Here is a 19141-nt window from a genome sequence, read left to right on the forward strand (position 1 = left end):
ACCAGAGTCTCTTGGGGTGGGCCCCAAACACCAGTGTCCTTAAAATCACCTCCAAGTGATTTCATGGGCAGACAAGACAACTAATGTTTTCATTGTACAAATAAGGAAACGGAAGGTCAGAGACTGTGACTTGCTCAAGATACACAACAAGAAAAAATAGGCATGTGTAGTCCAGTTACACTGTTTTAGATACATGAGTATTCGAATACTATGTTTGGTTGTGGAATGTGTTTGCCAGAAGATTCAGGGGTCCTGTTATCTTTTATTGCTAGCACTGATTAATTAAAAACACATCTGGGAACATGCCCTAAATAAAATAAAAACTACCTCTAGAAACTCATTAGGCCAGATGATGTGACTATAATTGGAAGAAATAAGGTGCAAAGTCTCAGGACAGTCCCATCTGCAAGCACTTTGGGGCTGAGGCAAGACCTCCAAGGGTGGGATGGAGGACAAACGCTGAGAGCCATTGAAAGTCATTGCCTACCCTGGAGCTACTTGCCAGTGTATCTGAGCAATTGTTTCCTGCTCCATATCTGGCACACACGCAAATAAGTCACAGTCATAAATGTCATTAATGACAGTGAGAAACCAACATTTGCGTACTTGTGATGGGTTTTATGACTCTTTAGGACTCCTGTGCCGTGGGCGTTTTTAAAGAGAACTTTAAAGGATGAATGCTTTGTTCCAATTTTCTCAGCAAAGGCTTATCGCTGCATCTGTGCATTCCACGGAAGGAAGAACACAGGCTGTGTACCCAAAGTAGTGCTGGAGAAAGTGAGACACAGATGGAAGCTGAGTCATGTGATGATTACAAGTGGAGGTGTACAAACGTACAACTGACCATTGGACACATTTATTGTTTTAGTAGTTACCTGATCCTAGTACAAGCTACATTTTTTTAGCGTTTTCTGTGTGCAGTGTTTGCATAGTTCTAGGGTAAAGAGCATGCTTTCCGAGGCCAGTCAGCCTCAGGGCATAAAGCAGGATCTGTAGCCTCCTAGCTCTGTGACCTTGGCAAATCACTTTGCCTCTCTGTGCCTCGGTTTTCTCTCCTGGAAAATGGGGATAATAGTACCTATTCTCATAGGAGTAAAGGAGATTAAACATGCGCACAGGTGTCTGGCGTCTAGTGAGCACTCAGTAAATGTTAAATCATATTATTTTGAAGCAAATTGTTGGGTTCAAATCACAACAACTTTGAGGGAGAATCAGCAGATGGGCCATGTTCTCACAGTTACTAAGTGACCGAATTGATATTTGAACTGAGGCTGTTTCTGGAATCGGTGCTCCTAGCTACAGTGCTACATACACTACATTGATCGGGAATCATGAATCAAGTGTTTATGAGCAATGTTTTGTTCCATGTACAGGATAAACGTTTGGCTTAGTCCACAAATTCCTGGACCTTCTTTTTATCTGGATGGTATTATAATGCCTCCAGACTCCTCCTCCCTCAGGAGACTGAAGCAGGGCGGTGGTCCCTCCTGCTAACAGCTCCCCCAGAAGTTGTCCCCATCTCAGTAAATGGTGACTCCATTTTTCCAGCTGTTCCAGCAAAGAACTTGGAAGTCACCCTCGTCTCCTCTCTTTACCTAGACATTCACTCTATTAGCAAATCACATTGGCTCTATCATCACAATATACCCAGAATCTACCCAAGTTTCCCAACCTCCAATGCCACCCCTGTCCCGATCTACTACCATCTCTTACATGGTTGACCTGGTTGACCAAACGCATCTTCTTAGCAACTTTCCTTCCACACAGCAGGCTGCTCTCCACCCAGCAACCACATTGAACTCTAAAAAGTCAATTGGCTGTTGTCACTCCTCGGTTCCAACACCTCTGAGTCTCCCTCATCTCACTCCAAGGAAAACCCAAAGCTCTTCCAGTGATCTACTAGACCCTACTTGATCTGCAAATACTGCCCCCCAACTCACTCACTCACTCACTCACTCACTCACTCACTCACTCACTCACACACACACTCACATTCCTGAGACCTTAGCTTCTACTGCTGTCGCTCTTACTCACAGGCTCTTTGCCCTGGCCCTAGAGCTTCTACAATTACTGTTTCCTCTGCCTGGATAAGTCTGCTCCATCTATCACCATAGCTAAAAGTCTTGCTTCTGTTACCAAACTCTGGTCCATGTGCCCAGTGCTTCAAAAGGCCAAAACTCAAAACGTCAGGGTTTGGAGTAAAGAAAGGTTTATTGATCAAGAAGGCGCCAACAGAGAAGATGGGAGACCTAATGGTGCCTCAAATCCATCTTATTCGCTGGACTAGATGAAGGATTTTTAAGGGGTTGGGGGGAATAGATACGTGTGCGGAAGTGCTAGTGGGGCACGTTTTAACTGGAGGACTTTGGAAGCTGGCCATTCCTGGTAAAGGAGCGTCAATACCAGACCTTCTGAACAACGGATACTTTGCTTCTGAAAGGGTTCCGGTGTTCAGGTTCTGGTTGTGTCCTGGTCTTTGGTTGCATGGGGTTGGGTGGGGGGGGGCGACTTTTGTTCCGGGTACAGCTGGAGATCAAAATTTTCTCTTGCACATGCTTTGGCTGAATGACTTGTGGTTTTGGTCTGTTGTCTCTGAAAAGCAACTCAGTGTCTCTAAACAGGATAGGGCCATTTTGAGCTGGTTCTGTGGTTATACTTCCTCACTTCCTTAGAACTCTGCTGAAATGTCACCCTATAAAAATATAAACTTCCCTACCCCACCCCAACACTCCCTACCCCCTTTACCAGAACCTCTTTCACCATCAAACCCACTCCGTATTTCTTTGTTGATTTGCTTGGCTATCTCCCTCCACTAGTAGACATGAGGGTAGCCCTCGGCCTGTTTGTACCTGTCTGCCTGCCTCTCCAGCAAGTAGAACAATGCCTGGCACATAGTAAGCACTCAGTGAATACTTGTTGAATGAGTGATTGGCCATTCCAGTATGGGAAAGGTATTGCATTTTTCTTAGCACAAGATTAAGGCATGAGAACTCTTTGCCCTCTTTTTCTCAGAGGAGGCACTTGGCTTTACACTGGAGATCTTTGGATGCCCTGAGAGTGATGAAAATCAATTAATAGAGATATACAGGTATCTACCGTGTTTCCTCAAAAATAAGACCTAGCCGGACCATGAGCTCTAATGCGTCTTTTGGAGCAAAAATTAATATAAGACCCGGTCTTATTTTACTACAAGACCGGGTCTTATATAACATAATATAATACCTGGTCTTATTTTACTATAAGACCTGGTCTTATATACTAAGATAAGACCAGGTCTTTATAATATAATATAATAATATAGTAATATAATAATATAATAATATAATAATATAATAATAATATAATATAATATAATATAATATAATATAATATAATATAATATAATATAATATAATATAATAAATACCAGGTCTTATATTAATTTTTGCTCCAAAAGATGCATTAGAGTTGATGGTCTGGCGAGAAACATGGTATATGTTGCTAATGAAATCAATGGCTAAATCATTGATTCACCGGTTAGCCATGAATAAGAAGAAACCTCCACAGGCTGCATTCCTAACTGTGACTCACAGACATGTATTTGATTGGGAAAGCCACTGAGAAATTCTGAATGGGGAAGGAGCATGTCATTCATAGTCCTAGAGAAATGGCCCTAAAATCCATATCCTTCCCTACGCAGCACACAGCTACATCTTTTTCCATCAGGGAGACCCCATCAGTAAGCATGTGTGTGGTTTTTTCCCCACCTACCAATAGGGTTTCCAGGCGGGAATTGCCACCCATTCTCAGGAATTGTTTTTGCTTTTCCGTTCCCGAATTCCAAGAAAAGTTGCTCAGGAAATTGGGAAAATTGGCTCCTTGAACCCTGGTGGTTGGTAGTATCGGCTGTCACTTTGTGGAAACGATTCATCGTGGAGAACAGAAAACAGTTTATATCTTGGGATTCGGGAAGGGGAAAGGGAAAAAAATTCCTGAGAACGGAAGGGAATTCCCGCCTGGAAACCCTACCTACAAATGATCAGATGAACACTGTCGTGCAGGGCGGCCTGCGGGTCGCTCGTCCCGCTCCCCACATAAGAACACAGGACATGGTGAGGCCAAAAAGGAACATCCACAGAGCCATAAGCAGGGGCGTCATATCACTATATTCTCACCGGCCGCTCCACACGCAGCCTGGATGCGGGACTTGTCCCGGGAGGAAACACTTGCTGAGTCCTCCTTGGGAGATGAGGGTGAGGTCAAGGTCGTCCCTCAACCCCAGGACAGCCCTGGCGAATGACTATGGACTATGGGGAATTACCCTCTATCCCTAATTTAATGGACAGCTTGACTGTTTGTTTGGGAACATACCACCATGTATTGGAACTGGCGGATGTTTGCTTTTGTGTCTTGACCGGCCTCCATTGAGAATATGTAAGCACCTTGACTGTGAGCCACTGTTGATCCAGCATAGTACCCCGAGAGGCCCAGAGAGAGAGTGGCAGTGCCCTGAGAAACCCTGGCTGTGCTCAGAGAGCCTGGCTATGTCCAGGATATTGCATTCACCTCCAGGCTCCTTGCACACGGCCCCTCGTGGAAGATGCTTGTCGCGTAGATTGTGAGGCGAGACCCTGTAGGGGTGGAGTGTGGGGACAGAACCCCAAAAAGCAGTTTCCAGGCTCTCGGCCTCACATAGAAAGGTGCTGGCTTGGGTAGTAAAGGGCCATCAACTGTGATCAGATGGCCAGCAGCTGTGGCTAGTTGGCCGTCAGCTGTAACCTGTAAGTCATTGGCCACTAATATAACTGCTGTGGCTACACTAGCAGAAATAATGGGGGTCTAGCAAGAAGATGGTGGCTGGCAAACACGGACTGCTGTTACGACGGCGGGTTGCAGATTATGTAGATCCTGCTTCCTGTGTCTCCAGCCCAGCCGCCAGCGAGAATACATTGGTTTGACTTCCCCTATCTATGGCTCCATGGGTGTTCCTTTTTGGCCTCACCATGTCCTGCGTTCTTATGTGGGGAGCGGGACCAGAGACCCCGCAGGCCGCCCCGCGTGACACCCCGCACGACACATGGCGTAGTCGGCAGGATATGGTGTCGGCCAAAGCCCTCCGAAGGGCAGTGGAGCAGTTTGTGCATATGAAAGCTCAGTCTGAGGAAGACCAGGAGGAGAGTGAAGGAGGAGACTGAATGAGAGTGAAGGAGAGTTGAGGAGAGTCGGTCGGTTGGCAGCAAAGTGGACAGCAGGTGATACGTCGTGTAAACCCAGCCTCCAGTGAGACCATAGTGGTATGACTTCCCTACCTATGGCTCCGTGGGTGTTCCTTTTTGGCCTTACCATGTCCTGCGTTCTTATGTGGGGAGCGGGAGATGAGACCCTGCAGGAGACCCCGCACGACAAACACAGCCCAAATTTGGAGAACTGTTAAAGGTAAATAAAAATCATTAAATTGCTTCAGTTTGTTTTCACATGTAGTGGTAAAGTCCTGACATATTAATATCTTGAAGGTGCCATATGAGATACTTTGGGAGGTAGACTGACAGTTGTTGGGGATTTCAGAACCAAATCAGAACCGAAGTGGTAAATCCCAAGCACTCCTGTATGAGGCCCAGGGGGTAAGGGAGCATTGTGGCGAGTCATGGGCATGCTGCATTTTGATAGCTCTTTCCAAAGGAGAACTTCATCCGTATGATAGTGGCAGCACCACATGCTGGAAAAAGCTTGGGTTTTGGAGTGACAGAGATGGGTTCCAGTTGCTTATATACCATACAAACCATGAATTTGCTGCATCTTCAAGAGGGCCTGAGGCATAACTAGTCCGTGGTCGATAGGGGATTCTTTTCATTTTTAACCTTTCCATTCAGCACAAATACCTCCTGGTGGGTTTTATTATAGCACGTCCCTCTAATGCAGGGATCCACTTTTTAATTCAAGGTTTAACTAAGTTCGACCTCTCAGAGCGTGGTGTATCAGCTGGTTTTGTATTTCTTTAATTGGGTTACATTACTTCACTCACTTAAAGATAAGTATCGCCAATGGGTTGCTTTCTAAAGGTGACCACAACAAAGTGGTCTTTACCCACATAGACACAGTTGAAGAGAAATATCAGTAGGGTTTTTTGATCCAACATAGATAAGGCTACAAATAAGAGTACAGTTACCTTGTTCATTGTATGATGTTATTTAAATCACTCACATTAAAATAAGTTTAAATAGCAGCACTATTTGTAAAATAAAACAGATGGGCAATATGAGCCCTTGTTTTTGTAAATTAATAAATCAAAGGAGAAATAAAATGAAGCCTCACTTGAATGCAGTTTCTCAGACATTTAGAGCTCTTTAATAAATATGGAGAAAGCGAAGGCACTGATCCTAGCACTTGACTTTTTTCCTTGCCACGACTCAATATGTTTATCTTACATCTTGCATCAGAAATGTATAGGAAAGCCTATCTTAGTGTGTGTGAATTTTCATAAGTGGTTCCAAGGAGAGAAAAAGCTCATGATGCCCCATCTAGTTTTAAGGAAATAAAGACAAATACTATTTCCTTGGCTAATAAAAGGGACTTAAAAACACTCCGACTTGTGTGTAGCAAAGGAAAGAGACATGTAAACCATGATTCTGAAGTAGTTATCTTTACCACCGCCTTCAATCCAAGTACAGATATTATGTGTGAAGTGGGAGAGGGTTTTCGCCAGTCAGAAAAGAACTACCACCATTTCAGCAGCCATTCTGTGTGTTTGAGAAGTGCCAATCTAAAGGACAAAGCACTGTCTTTTTATAAGCAGGGAGCGCAAATCCCGTTCAAAGCTTCTTTTGATTAAAATTTCTGTTCACCTTCTGTCCATGTGATTATCAGTAAACCGGCCTGATTTGCTTGTTTCTAACATATAAAAACTGAGATCTGATTCACAAAATTTGATTTTTTTAATCTCTAAGGCTTATTTAAAAATCAGCTTTGGGCATTAGAATATTAAAGGTTTGAGAGACTAATCCTTTCATATATAAGAAACATAAGAGAGATAAAAAAGGAAGGATAAGAAGTAAAATGGTAATAATATGAAGAACAGTAACCAACTATTCATTGCTATACTTAAACCCACAAAAAAAAAGAATTTAAAACAAGAATGATGCCAATTAGAAATAAGAAGAAAATGGGTATTTGGTTAGTCTAACAAATTATTAAGGCATCTGGATTGTACAGTCTTCATTCCTGGAGATCTAGAAATGTTTGTGTAAAACAACGTAGATCAGGGATGTCTATTATCTGTCTTTCTCTCTACACATGGCAAATAAGTCATAAACTCTGAGTAAATTAAATGTGTGATGGGGGAAAGAGGAAATGACAATCAGATCACATGTTCACAACGTGGCAACATTGCACTTGGGGTTCAGAATGGGCCATCAGGCATGTAACTTCTCTAATGCTCTACCCTGACTCTTTGGTCCACTATGGGCCAGATAATCATAAAATACTGCTAGTTTACAGGAAGTGGATTTGAGGAAAATAAATTGATTTAATAACCAGAGAATACCTTTTTGTTTGTTTTTAACTAATTTAAATTTTTATCAAAGTAATACTTGTTCAAAGTACAAATATATTAAAGACTTGCAATGAAAAACAACAATCCCATCCCACTCCATTCTAGGAGTAATGACTTCCAACTTATAAATGTTTCCTCTGGTATGTACTTTCATGTTTCCCATAATATGCTTTTACTGCTCTTTCTTGGCTTATAAATTTTAGGCATTATCTTTAGCATCCTACATATGATCAAAAAGAAATTATCTCACACTATCCCCCTCATCCTCACCTCACATCCTCCCAATATAATTGTGTCAGTTAGGAATTGTGTTCATCTAGTAACACCAATTCCAAAACATTGGCTCAAACAGATTAGCAATTGATTTTTCTCACAGAACATGAAATACAGAGCTCGTTCAGAGCCTCTAACGTGTCATCAAGAATCCAGGGATCCTTCTACCTTTCCTATTTTCCAGTTTTAGTATGTGTTCCATCCTTCTCAAGGTCACAGAATGGCCCCTGTCTCTCAGGCTCAGCAACCATATTAATGGTGAGGAAATCCAGGAAGGGCAAAGGGCAAACTGTGCGTCTCCTTTAAGAGCTTTCCCAAAAGACTTACAAGGCAGCTTCTATTAAAATTCCATAGGCCATAGCAGTTTCATAGGACCGCCCATGCCTGCAAGGGAGGCTGGGAAATGTTCATTAGCTGGGTACATTTCTGCCCCAAATAAATTGAAATTCTGTTGCAAAGAAACAAGGGGAAGATGGATGAATACTGGATTGTCTGCCAGTAGTCTTTGCCACAATATCTATATCAGAGATCCCTGCCGATTTAAGGCATATTCTGTGACTATGCTTCCTTTTTCGTGCATTCTTTTGTTTTTCCTGCAGTTAATACTAGACTCACCTTTTGCTTATATTTATGTGTACCTGTTCATCCTCAAATGTGATCTATCAGTATCATGTTCCCCCCTAGACCTACCTCCAGGAGTCCTCCATTTTCTGCTAGAATTTAGACCAGGGCCTTTCCAAGACTGCTGCATCTATCATCTTGGATTTTCTTTGCTTCTCTTTATGTTGGTTTCTCTGTTTTCTGAGTACAATTGGCTTTTCTGTTTTCGTTTAATTCCATCCTTTTGCTAAAACACATCTTTGAGTGGATTCCGAAGAAAGAGTACATGGGATGCAAAATTTTTGAGTCTGCGTGAAAACAATTGTATTCTACCTTGACACTTGGTGAATAGTATCACTTAGTATAGAATTGTCAGTCAGAAATCATTTTATTTCAAATTTTATAGCTCCTATCTTCCCGTGTTGTAGTTGAGAAGCACATAATAACTCTATTGGCAAAATTTTATTATTGATAAAAAACAGAACCTTCTACCAATGAAGGTTTAAAAATTATTATTATTATTTACAAAATCCAGTAAACATTTATTGATTAATTGACCGTATACACTATGCTTGCTGTTATAAGGGATATACAGTAGTCTCTTGGCTGGGCTATTGTACCCAGTTATTCAGTCAAAGAATCGAATCTAGGTTTCACTGTGAAGGAATGTTGTAGATGTGTTTAACATCTATAATCAATTGACTTTAAGTAAAGGAGATTATCTCTGATAATGTGGGTGGCCCTCATACCATCCCTTTGGGTGTGAGGATTTCAGCATGTGAATTTGGGGGGGACACAACCATTCAGTCCCTAATATGCCCAATATGCCCTGAAAAAATCATGGGCTTAGAGATGTCAGTTGCTTTATCTGAAGTCCATCAGATAGTTTCCTGGCCACATCAGCACTGAAAATGGACTCCAAATTGCATTTGTGACCCACTCTGCTATGCCACATTGATTTCATTAACCAGCTGGAAAAAAACTAACTTCATGAGCACGTGTACTCCAGGAGTAAAAACTTGTTTCTTTTTTGTGACATCCTCTAAGAATGATCGGTGGGATTTTCTCTTTTTTTCTAAGCAGGGACTTGTGTTGTTGTCAAATTAAATTACCTTTGCTAATCACCTCAAATACAGTATTCCTCAAGTTTTCCTATGCTACCATAAGTATAAAATAACTGGGTTTCTGGAATCTCTGAAGGAGAATAAATATACTCTTTGCATAGTCCGCAAAGACTGTGCACGTGCGCCAGGCACCCTCTCCACGTGGCTGAGTAGGCAACTCCAGCTTGGTTTTCATTGATTTTGATGATGTGTGTTGACACATATTTCGATAAACTATAGGGTTACTGATACCATTTTTTTACTTACACAAACACAAATTTCATATGCTTTGACCTAATAGAACACTGAAAGAGGTGTCACAGGTACTGCTAGTTGTCCTCTAAGGTGCCGTACCAGTGTCCACCCGTGTTCACTAGGGCCTGTCTAGGACCACCTGCCCTTAATCTTATGTTAGAACCAAACCTGCACATGACCACACAAGATTATCATGTAGGCTGCTTTTTTAAGGCAGATGTGTCAACACTGCACTATCCCTTCAGCTGACACTTGCAAATGCTGTTAATCACAGTCTGCGGGACAGAACATGCGTGCCTTTGGGGAGCTTGCTTACACTGTTTCCAATAAGTGCATCTAATCTCACTTAATGGACAACCCCTAAAGGGCCATTTATTTCATTCGAAATGTTTAAAAAGTTATTTGTTTATTTGGAAATGAAAGAGTTCGTTTATTTACAGTGTTCACTTTTCTTAGGAGTTTTCTGAGTCATTTCTGGAGATGGCAACAAAAAACAGAGTAATTCTAATTCCAAACACTTAGGTTTGATTCCTGGTACAGCAATTTATAACAGTAAGACCTTGGGTTATCAACTTTGCCTCAATGATCCTGTCTTTTCATTCTTAGCCTGACAACTGTGATGTCTGCTTTTTGGTATTTTGGTGGAGATCAAATGGTGCACATTTGTGAAGTGCCTGGCAAAATGCTTGGCTCATAGGAGGCTCTCATAAGTGGTGTTTGTTCATCACATCCCCATTCGCATCTCTGTCCTTATGCATCATGAGAGAATGATAGCGATAACCATCATCAGTCACTCTATCTCTTAGCGGAGGAAATGAACTTTCACATACCTACCAGAGATTATCATATACGTAAGATGTGTAATACGTACACACAAAAGTGTGTGATGCCTTCATATAAAAACATAAAAAATACACTGCATAAATTATATAAATGTCTACCCACTAGGCTGTACATCTGAAACTAATATAAAGTAATATCGAATGTCAACTGTAACTGAAAAAGAGAAATAAATAATTTTTAAAAATATGCTGTCTCACAAATACGTCCATGAAACTGAGGCTCTGTTTTCGAAGGCTGGTCTCTTCTCTTTTACTCTGACCTGGATATGGCTCAGATGTGGGAGTGTTAGGATGGAAGATAGCATTATGCTTATTGTTTTCGTGAGTACAGAATAGGTATTAAATTATGGTAAGAAGGTAACTTTAATCATTTACTTTTCCAAGAGCTTCTTGCCCTTTTGAATGTGGCAGTAGCAGCAGTCTGATTGGTCTCCATGTCTCTGGGAAGCTGTACATTGCATTTCGTTTTCTTCCCGCATGTTTGTTGCCCACCTATTGCATAGTAGGTCCAATGAGAGTAGTTGGGCTTACTAAGGTGAATAGGACACCATTCTTGCCATTGAGAATTTTGTAGGTCAGTAGGAGAGAGACTCAGGAATATGAGATTACAGTACAGCGTGGCAGGGGAACAGCAGAGGTGTAGTATGGTGTGCTCACGCTGGTACTTACCATCTCCTGATTCAGCGTGGCTCTTTCCAATTCTGTGTTCAGTGTCCTCACTGGGACAGGACAGGGAGCATTTACACTATGGAAATTGGCAGAGGCTACAACAAATCTTGGCTTTTTGTTTTTTCCGAGAACTGGTTGTTAAACATTTACCAGCACACCACTGGGTGTCTGTAAACTGCTTTATGAGCACAGAGGATTGAAGAGATTAATTTGTCCTAGGGCTATCCAGGAACCACAAAAGAGTGGTGACATTTGACCTTGTAGGATGGTGGGGGAGTGGGCCAGAGAAGAAAAATGGGGGAAACTTTGAAAGGGCACAGTAATTACAAGAGGCAATCCCAGCTCATATTTACCTTTGAGGTGATGACAGCAGAAGGCAAAAGCAGTCTTGAGAAGCTTCTATTGATAATGTGATGAATAGATGTGTTTTGGGATTTAACTCCAAGGATATTTAATGCCAGCAGCTCTAGGTAACTCTCTGTGTCCAGCGCTGGAGGCATACCTAAGGAAAGAAAGGGTGCAGTACATCTCAAAATGAACCAAAGTCCTTTGGCAGTGGGAAAAATGCTGATTCTCGGGCTCCTCCTCAAACCTACTGATCAAATTCCCTTGGAATAGGAGCAGGGACTGAGGGACTTGCATTTTTAACAATCTCCCTACAAGTTTCATGGGATGGCTCAGTTGGTTAGAGCGCGAACTCTCAACAACAAGGTTGTGGGTTCAATTCCCTCATGGGATAGTGGGCTGCACCTCCAGCAACTGAAAATTGAAAAACAGCGACTGGACTTGGAGCTGAGCTGCGCCCTTCATAACTAGATTAAAGGACAATGACTTGACTTGGAGCTGATGGGCCCTGGAGAAACACACTCTTCCCCAGTATTCCCCAATAAAAACAACAACAACAACAAAACAATCTCCCTATAAGTTTCATTGCACATTCATGTTTTGAAACCAGAGACCAAGCAAGTCTGGGGCTTGTGCTGCCTGCACCACTCAGCCAATAGACCGACATAGGAGTTGGGTCATAGAATAAGCGTTTATTATCAGAGCACCGACGGTCTGAGAAGGCGGCTGGTTAACACCTCTAAAAAGTGCCTTAACATTCTCAAACCAGCCTGGGATGTTTAAGGGAAAATCTGGGCGTTCCTCCAGAGGCTGCGTGACGGTTCTGGGGGTCCTTCTCTCTGGCCACATGATTCTCTGGTGGAGTCAACAACGCGGGAACAATGATAGGATTAGCCTGGAAAGAATGCTAGACCATCGAGATTGTGATCAACATTAATCATAAGTTTCAGGGTAATTTTCTAAAACAGGGAACTGGGCGGGACGGGGATATTCTGATCTCAAGCAACAGGGGGTTCATTTATTGTTAAGCTATCGGTCAAGGTAGGTCAAGTTAAGGTGAAGCCAGAGACTTGGAGAGGCCTCTACTCTGGGGGTGCCAACCGGGCCCTGTTTCAGTTGGAGAACCAATTTTTCAAATCTGGTACATCAGTGGGGCACGATTTTGACCCCCAGGGGACATTTGATAATTGATTATTATTGATTGTTATGACTGTGGGGGTACTACTGGCATCTAGAGGGCCGAGACCAGGGATGCTGCTAAACACCCCACAATGCACAGCACATCTCCCCGCTCCCCCCCTACAGAATGATCTGACCTCAGATGTCAATAGTGCTGAGGTGGAGAAACCCTAGTCGAGGTCCTAGTTAAGGGCTGTGAAGTAAATAACGGACGAGGACTGAAGTCAGCTTGTGTCACAAGGTGGGGTTTTTTAAAATTTATTGGGGTGACAGTTGTTAGTGAAATTACATAGATTTCAGGTGTACAATTCTGTATTACATCATCTATAAATCCCACTGTGTGCTCACCACCCAGAGTCAGTTCTCCTTCCATCACCATATATTTGATCCCCGTTAACGAGGTGGGCTCTTAGCCTACTAAGATGGGGGCTGCAAAGAGGTGATGGTCCTCCGGTCCAAAATGTGGGACTGCCAGATTTTCATAGACCTGAGCAGAGCTCACATCTATTGAGCCCACGCAGATGACACTCCTGAAGCTGCCGATTCATTATTTGCTAAGTTGCTTTTTTTCCTCTCTCTGTGATGCCAAAATTTAAAAATATTTATTGAATCATTCTCACAAAATTTTGGCCACTTCTTTGTCACGTTGGCTAAGAGTTGAATAAAGTTACTGTTTTTATGGAGTTAAGAAAACAAACTTTGGAAATTATTCTTAAATCTGGGTTTAAGTTTATATGAAACCAGTTAGCTTTCCTCCCATCCTGCTAAGACGATGTTAATAAGTTCTGCAACTCAACCCTGTAGATAAGGTGAACCATAAAGGTAGATACACTTATTTTTTTTAAGTGTCTTCTTGAACATCAGTGTTTATTTTACTAATAATTTTATAATCTAAAATTCTGTCTCAGGGTCTCACTAGACAAAGATTCTTGTTCATTTGCTGCATTTCAACAGGTTTGTGTGCACGCTCCCGTTAAGATTTCTTTTTCTTACATGCGTGGACAGTTCATCTCTATGGAAATGAGGCAGGTGACACTCTCCTCCATTGATTGCTGCTTGTTTCAGTTAAGGTGTTCTGTACAAAAATTTGGTTTCCTCCCCAGTGTCTTTGCAAAAGTAGGACCTCGGTGAAACCTTTTCAAAACAGGGCTGGGTCCTGAGAGTTGCACTTTCCTGGCTAAAATGACTCTGTACCTTCCAAATGCTTTTAGGGAGCTCTTCACCGGCAAGGCCCTAAGGTCCGAAGCTAGTTAAGCTTTGAGCCGACTCAGAGCTGTGAGATAAGAATAGAACTCATCTTTTACTTTTGGAGCTTTGGACAATGTTTCCAGCTGCTTCCAGTCATTTAAATCCTGCTACTAGCTCTCTAATTCTCGCAGAGGCAGCCTCTCTGGCTCCCAGGGTCCACCCCTCCCTCCTGATTGGCCAGGCGCCTCCGGGGGCCCTCACCACCCACCTACGACGTCTCTGAGACCCGATTTGAAATAAGAGCCAGGCGGCCCTCGCTTCCCTATTCCCGACTTTTCATAGGCTGGGGGAGAAAAGCTTGAGAAACTTGACATTGTCTTGGGCAGAGAGCGTGTAGCAACAGATCAAAGAAAAAAGCGGAAGAAAACGTGCTCTTTGCTGCCTGTGGATCTCGCTGAGTTGCTTTTGTCTTGCGGGCTTCTGCTGGGTTTGGTGTTTCCCCTCTGAAGACCGAGGCGTGGGCTTCGAGGCAGCTCACTCCCTGCCGGATGGGTCATGGAATTCTAAACATGAGGCAGGTAGGCTCCAGGGGCTGCACAGTCGGGTGGCGAGGGAGGGCGCTGCTTGAGACCCCTGGGACGTTACTCCGGAGAGCTTGCAGGATTAGCAGATAGATTCCTGGCCGAGTCGGTCCATTTGGTGTAAAGCCGGGGTTGCGTTTTCCAACAAGAACGAAAGAAGCAGATTTTCTGAGGTGCCCCCCACCCCTCCCAGCCCCCTCACCACCCCTTCCCACTTTTTCCTCTACTGGTGATTGGTGATGTCAGGCAGTCATTGTAAAGGGCTTAAAAGCGGTTTGTAGAGTATGTAAATCAACTCCAGTTTGCAGTTGATGGAATGTATTGTGCAGGATCTATCTGGAGCTTTTAGCCTCTGTCCTATGCCTTAGGTTAGAATAAAGACAATTGAATATCCTGAAAAAGAATTACACGCGGCCTCTTATTTCATTTTAGCATCCCATTCTCAGTACTTGGTGTGTTTATGGCTGAGAAGGTGGAAACAGCTCTACGTGAGCACGGACAGTCCTTCCAGGAAAATGCAGATTCGTTTTTCTGTTCTGGCAGTTTTGAAAGCATATTGCTTCTGGACGTGACAAGACAACCCTGAAAGTAGTAAGCTGAGAAAGGGCTCAGGGAGTACTGAAATGAGCCGTTGGAAAGAATTCTAAACCAGCAGCTTCTTCTGTGACTCCGGGGCATGATGATAAAATTCCTTATCAGCCCAGGCACTGGTTTACAGCTTAGCCGTTAAGAAAAGAAAAAGTGGATGTAGGGAGCTTAGAAGAGGGTATAATTTACAACGCAATTAAAGTTATGGAAGAATCTTATGTCAATATTTAAATATCAAGATCAATATTCATATAAGGGAAAGACAAGACTGGAAAAACACACCAGTAGGCTGGCGAGGGCTGAGAATTCCAAGGAGTGATTGTTTTTGCCAGTTCTGATTAAATCTGTGTAGGAAAAGTTAGTATCTTCACTTTTTCTTCTAAGTGGGTTGGGCACCAGCCACCCTGCACTCTTGGGGGAAGTGATTTGCAGATTTGCATAGGAAGCAAATTTTTCATTTAGGGGCCTGGGGCAATGGGTTTAGCAGAGCCCCCACTGAATGGTCAGGAGCACACAGCCTCTGCCTTCTTGCCCCCTCGTTTGCTTGGCAAGCTTCAGTGAGTGCAGAAAAATCAGACGAGCAAGTTCGTGTGTTTTCAATGAATTGCCCTTGTCTTGCTGGCAACTGTGGAGCCGAGGCTCAGTTTTTTTAAGTTCGGCAAACTCACAGTCTGACCCCATTCTTTTTCTGTCGAGCAATCAGATGGCATGGGGGAAAGGAGCGAGCAGCCTAAATGGAAATGATTTAAAAAGAAAACGAGGAACGCAAAACATTTTTGACAAAGGTCCTTGGCTGGAACAAAGAAGTCATTTGATCCTGCGCGGAGCCACCTGTCCTCTCCTTGATGGTGTCTGAGCTCAGTTTTCAGAATCCCTGTTCCCACACAGTTCCTCTGGAGCAGTGGCACTCCCCGTGCCTGGTGCCAAAGGCATGCTGTCCTGAACTTGGCACGATTTTTCCCATGCCTAGCTCAGTGTGGCATTCACGTGAATTGGAATTCAGCCCAGTATTGAATTGTTAAGGGCACACATGTAGTAGCTCCTTAGTTATTGAATGAATGGGCAGCTTTTGAGTCCCACAACTCCGTATGTCTAAGAAAATGTTGGTCGGTTCAGTACTTGAAAAAGAGGGTGGGATGCAGGGGAGGAGAAGGAGAGTGGGACAGCCATTGCTCATCCAAAGAGTCGGGTAGTCCAGCGTTTCAGGAATGTAACACATTGTTCTGCTATGGCAGGAGCATGCATGTAGAGGGGAGCGAGATGGTAGAGTTATTGGCGTGGATTGATCCTAACTTTATTTGAGTTTCTCTAGGGGGAAAACTTGCGTCCAGGCAGGGTGAATCACACCTACCAGCCAATTTGTCATCTCAGCCCTGCAGCCCCTCTGGGTTTTCAGGGTTAACTATCAAACAGGTCCGTGTGTCATCAGCTCAGCAATGAAATCCAATCTCTTTACTGAGGAGTGATCTGTCCCCAGGGCGGGCGGCACAAATGCTGAACAATGAATGGTGTGGCAGCCAAGAGACCCTGCCACTGACTCACCACAGCGGGTAGCCAGAAATTGCCAGCAGAATTAGAAAGCTCCCTGACTGGCTATGAGATTCAGAGGACTTTTGCCTTCTGCCAGGGTGGTGGAAAGAGTGGCACAGAGAGATAGTATTCTTTGAGGGTTCCTGAGGTCATGCTGAGTTAGGCCAAAAGAAAAGTGTAAACCCTATTTGCCTTTATCAGGAAGCAATTTAAAAATGTTGTGCCAAGCTTTCTCTTCGCTGTGATCATAAATGGGAAACTTTCCTGAAACTTCCTTGAGAAGGAATTTGCTATGTTCCCAAGCAAAAGGAAAGGCATGGCCACCTGTTGTAGAAGCCCAGCCAAAAACAACAGGTTTGCCTGTGGCATTCCCACAACTGCAAATATCCTCCCCAAATAGCACGCCACCCATTGTCCCTACATATGAAAAGAACAAATAATTCTTTCTCGAGCTGAAAAAAAAAATCAAGTTCTTCAGACAAAACTGCCTACCAGACATTTTTTTGTGTTTTTAATATCCTGATGACTTTGGAAAACACGCTGAGAGAAGGTGCACACTCTATTTCTGATGGACTAAAACAAATCATTGCAGTTGCCTTATAGAGTGAAGGGAAAAAATGAGGTAGTTAGCCAATGCTTTAAGCAGCTGCTAAATTCTTGCAAGGCTAGGATGGTGGTATTATAAGGGAGCTGTGACTCAGTTTGATCAGCCCATTTTGCATTCTTTAGATTGGAATTAAAATGCCCAAGGACATCTGCTTTAATAATGAATGTCTTTGTATGAATCTTTCCTTTGAGGATTAGAAAGTCCTTTACAAACACGGTCTATTTATTCTCTGCCACATCCCCAGAAGAGAACGAGGTGGCAATCTGATCCTCATTGAACAAATGGTGAGGTGAACGCAGAGAAAGATGAAGTACAAAGATACACAGCAAGTTCGGTGCAAGTCTGAGGATGAATTCTACCTACCTGGAGAGACAGACTACCTGTGCAGGCTCGCCACTCCCGGTGCTAGTCCAGAGATTAAAACACAACTCTCCTCCACGTCTTTTATCTCATTCTGTATCTAGCACACAGTATCCCAAGTGTGCTTTATGGTTTCCTTCATGTGAAAGTCAAGCCTGTAAGAGTTTAAAAGGCATTTCTGTTCTCATTTATCCCAACAGTTAGATCAGGCAGCTTTCAGTGACATCAAATAGAAAGATACTGTAACTAACCGGAATTTTAAATATGTAGCTGAGAATTTTAAATATCAGCAGATGTTTTAAGTTTTTGCACGTGGTTTAAAGGTTCAATATTTTCAACACACGATAGAATTTTCATTTCTTCCCTGCTATCTCTCCTTTTCAAGGAGTGTTATAACCCTAAGACTTGCTGTCAGATTGAAGATCCTCATTGGTTGTTTTGAATTGTTTTTTTCGAGTCGGCCTTTTCTTGCCATTCGTTATAACGTATGTTCGTAGTTTGCTTGGCTGTGGACCATATAGGCTGCAAGCAAATCCTTTAATTGGTAGTTGCATGTTATCCGCAGACATTCCAGCAAGTTTTAAGGCTAAACCTGTATGTAGATGTCTCCTGACTTTTATCCCTTGTGTGGTAAATAGACATCCAAGGTAGCTATGGCAACCTGGGCTGTGCACTGGTGAAAGGTGGGGGCGATTTGGTCACTGGACAAAAAGTAATTTGTTTGATTAGAAAAAGGTGGGGCCAATCATTTTTAAATCCACATGATTTGAGGATCCCAATTCATCCAAATCATTTGGATTTTTCCTCCATAGACAAAAAAATTTAATGGCTAACCATGACCAGAGTATTTTGCAAATATAATTTAAATGCTTTCTAATCAAGTGGTTGCTACTTTCAAAAAGCAACTTATAAAATGAAAGGCAAGTCCAACATGTTATATCAGTATCCCTGTTGTATTTAGTGTGAGTGTTTGTGTTTTCAGATCTTGGTGGGATTTTGAGGACCACGATCTGATTGGACAGTGTGCATTTCAGTTCTCCACCTGCAGAGGTCAGGCTGGAAGTGTTTATGGTGGAAGGCCAGGCGGTGGACTCCGCTGCTGGGAGCCGCAGCCAGGCGAGCAGAGGCATAGAGAATTGCTCTGCTTATTTGGAACAATTAGTTAGCGATCTTTAATCTTGTGACCAGAGCCACAGTGAAAACAAGTTCATTCAAGGAAGAGAATATCAAATACGCTGGGATTAAAGAAAGGGTTACAAAGCCAGGTCCAACAGGAGTCTAATCTCCATTTAGATATGGGGCAGTTTATCAACATGATTCTTTCTGGCTCATTATCAACTCCTTTAATTTCACACGAAACTCATCTCAGGGCTTTAGTTCTGCAAGGGCTTTTTTTGTTTGTTTGTTTGTTTTTGCCTGATTTCATTATTGGCATGTTCTAGAAATTTCTTTAAACGAAAGGACAAAATATTAGGGACCCTTTCAGATCCACC

The 19141-nt window shown here is 42.9% G+C and overlaps 1 protein-coding gene across 5 annotated transcripts in view; it reads left to right on the plus strand.

Moving 5' to 3' along the window:
* The window catches only part of MID1 (midline 1), a 332040-nt gene that overhangs the window by 162476 nt on the left and 150423 nt on the right, over positions 1–19141 (plus strand). Inside the window, exon 1 of one of the 5 annotated variants that reach the window (XM_081041914.1) lies at positions 14358–14560. The exons of the other annotated variants lie outside the window; for them this stretch is intronic. The gene's annotated coding sequence lies outside the window, so the exon portion shown is untranslated. Of the gene's footprint in view, positions 1–14357; positions 14561–19141 lie in introns of those variants that run through there. 5 annotated transcript variants of the gene reach the window in all.

Source organism: Rhinolophus hipposideros (assembly GCF_964194185.1).
Source record: "Rhinolophus hipposideros genome assembly, chromosome: X".
Classification (NCBI taxonomy): Eukaryota; Metazoa; Chordata; class Mammalia; order Chiroptera; family Rhinolophidae; genus Rhinolophus; species Rhinolophus hipposideros.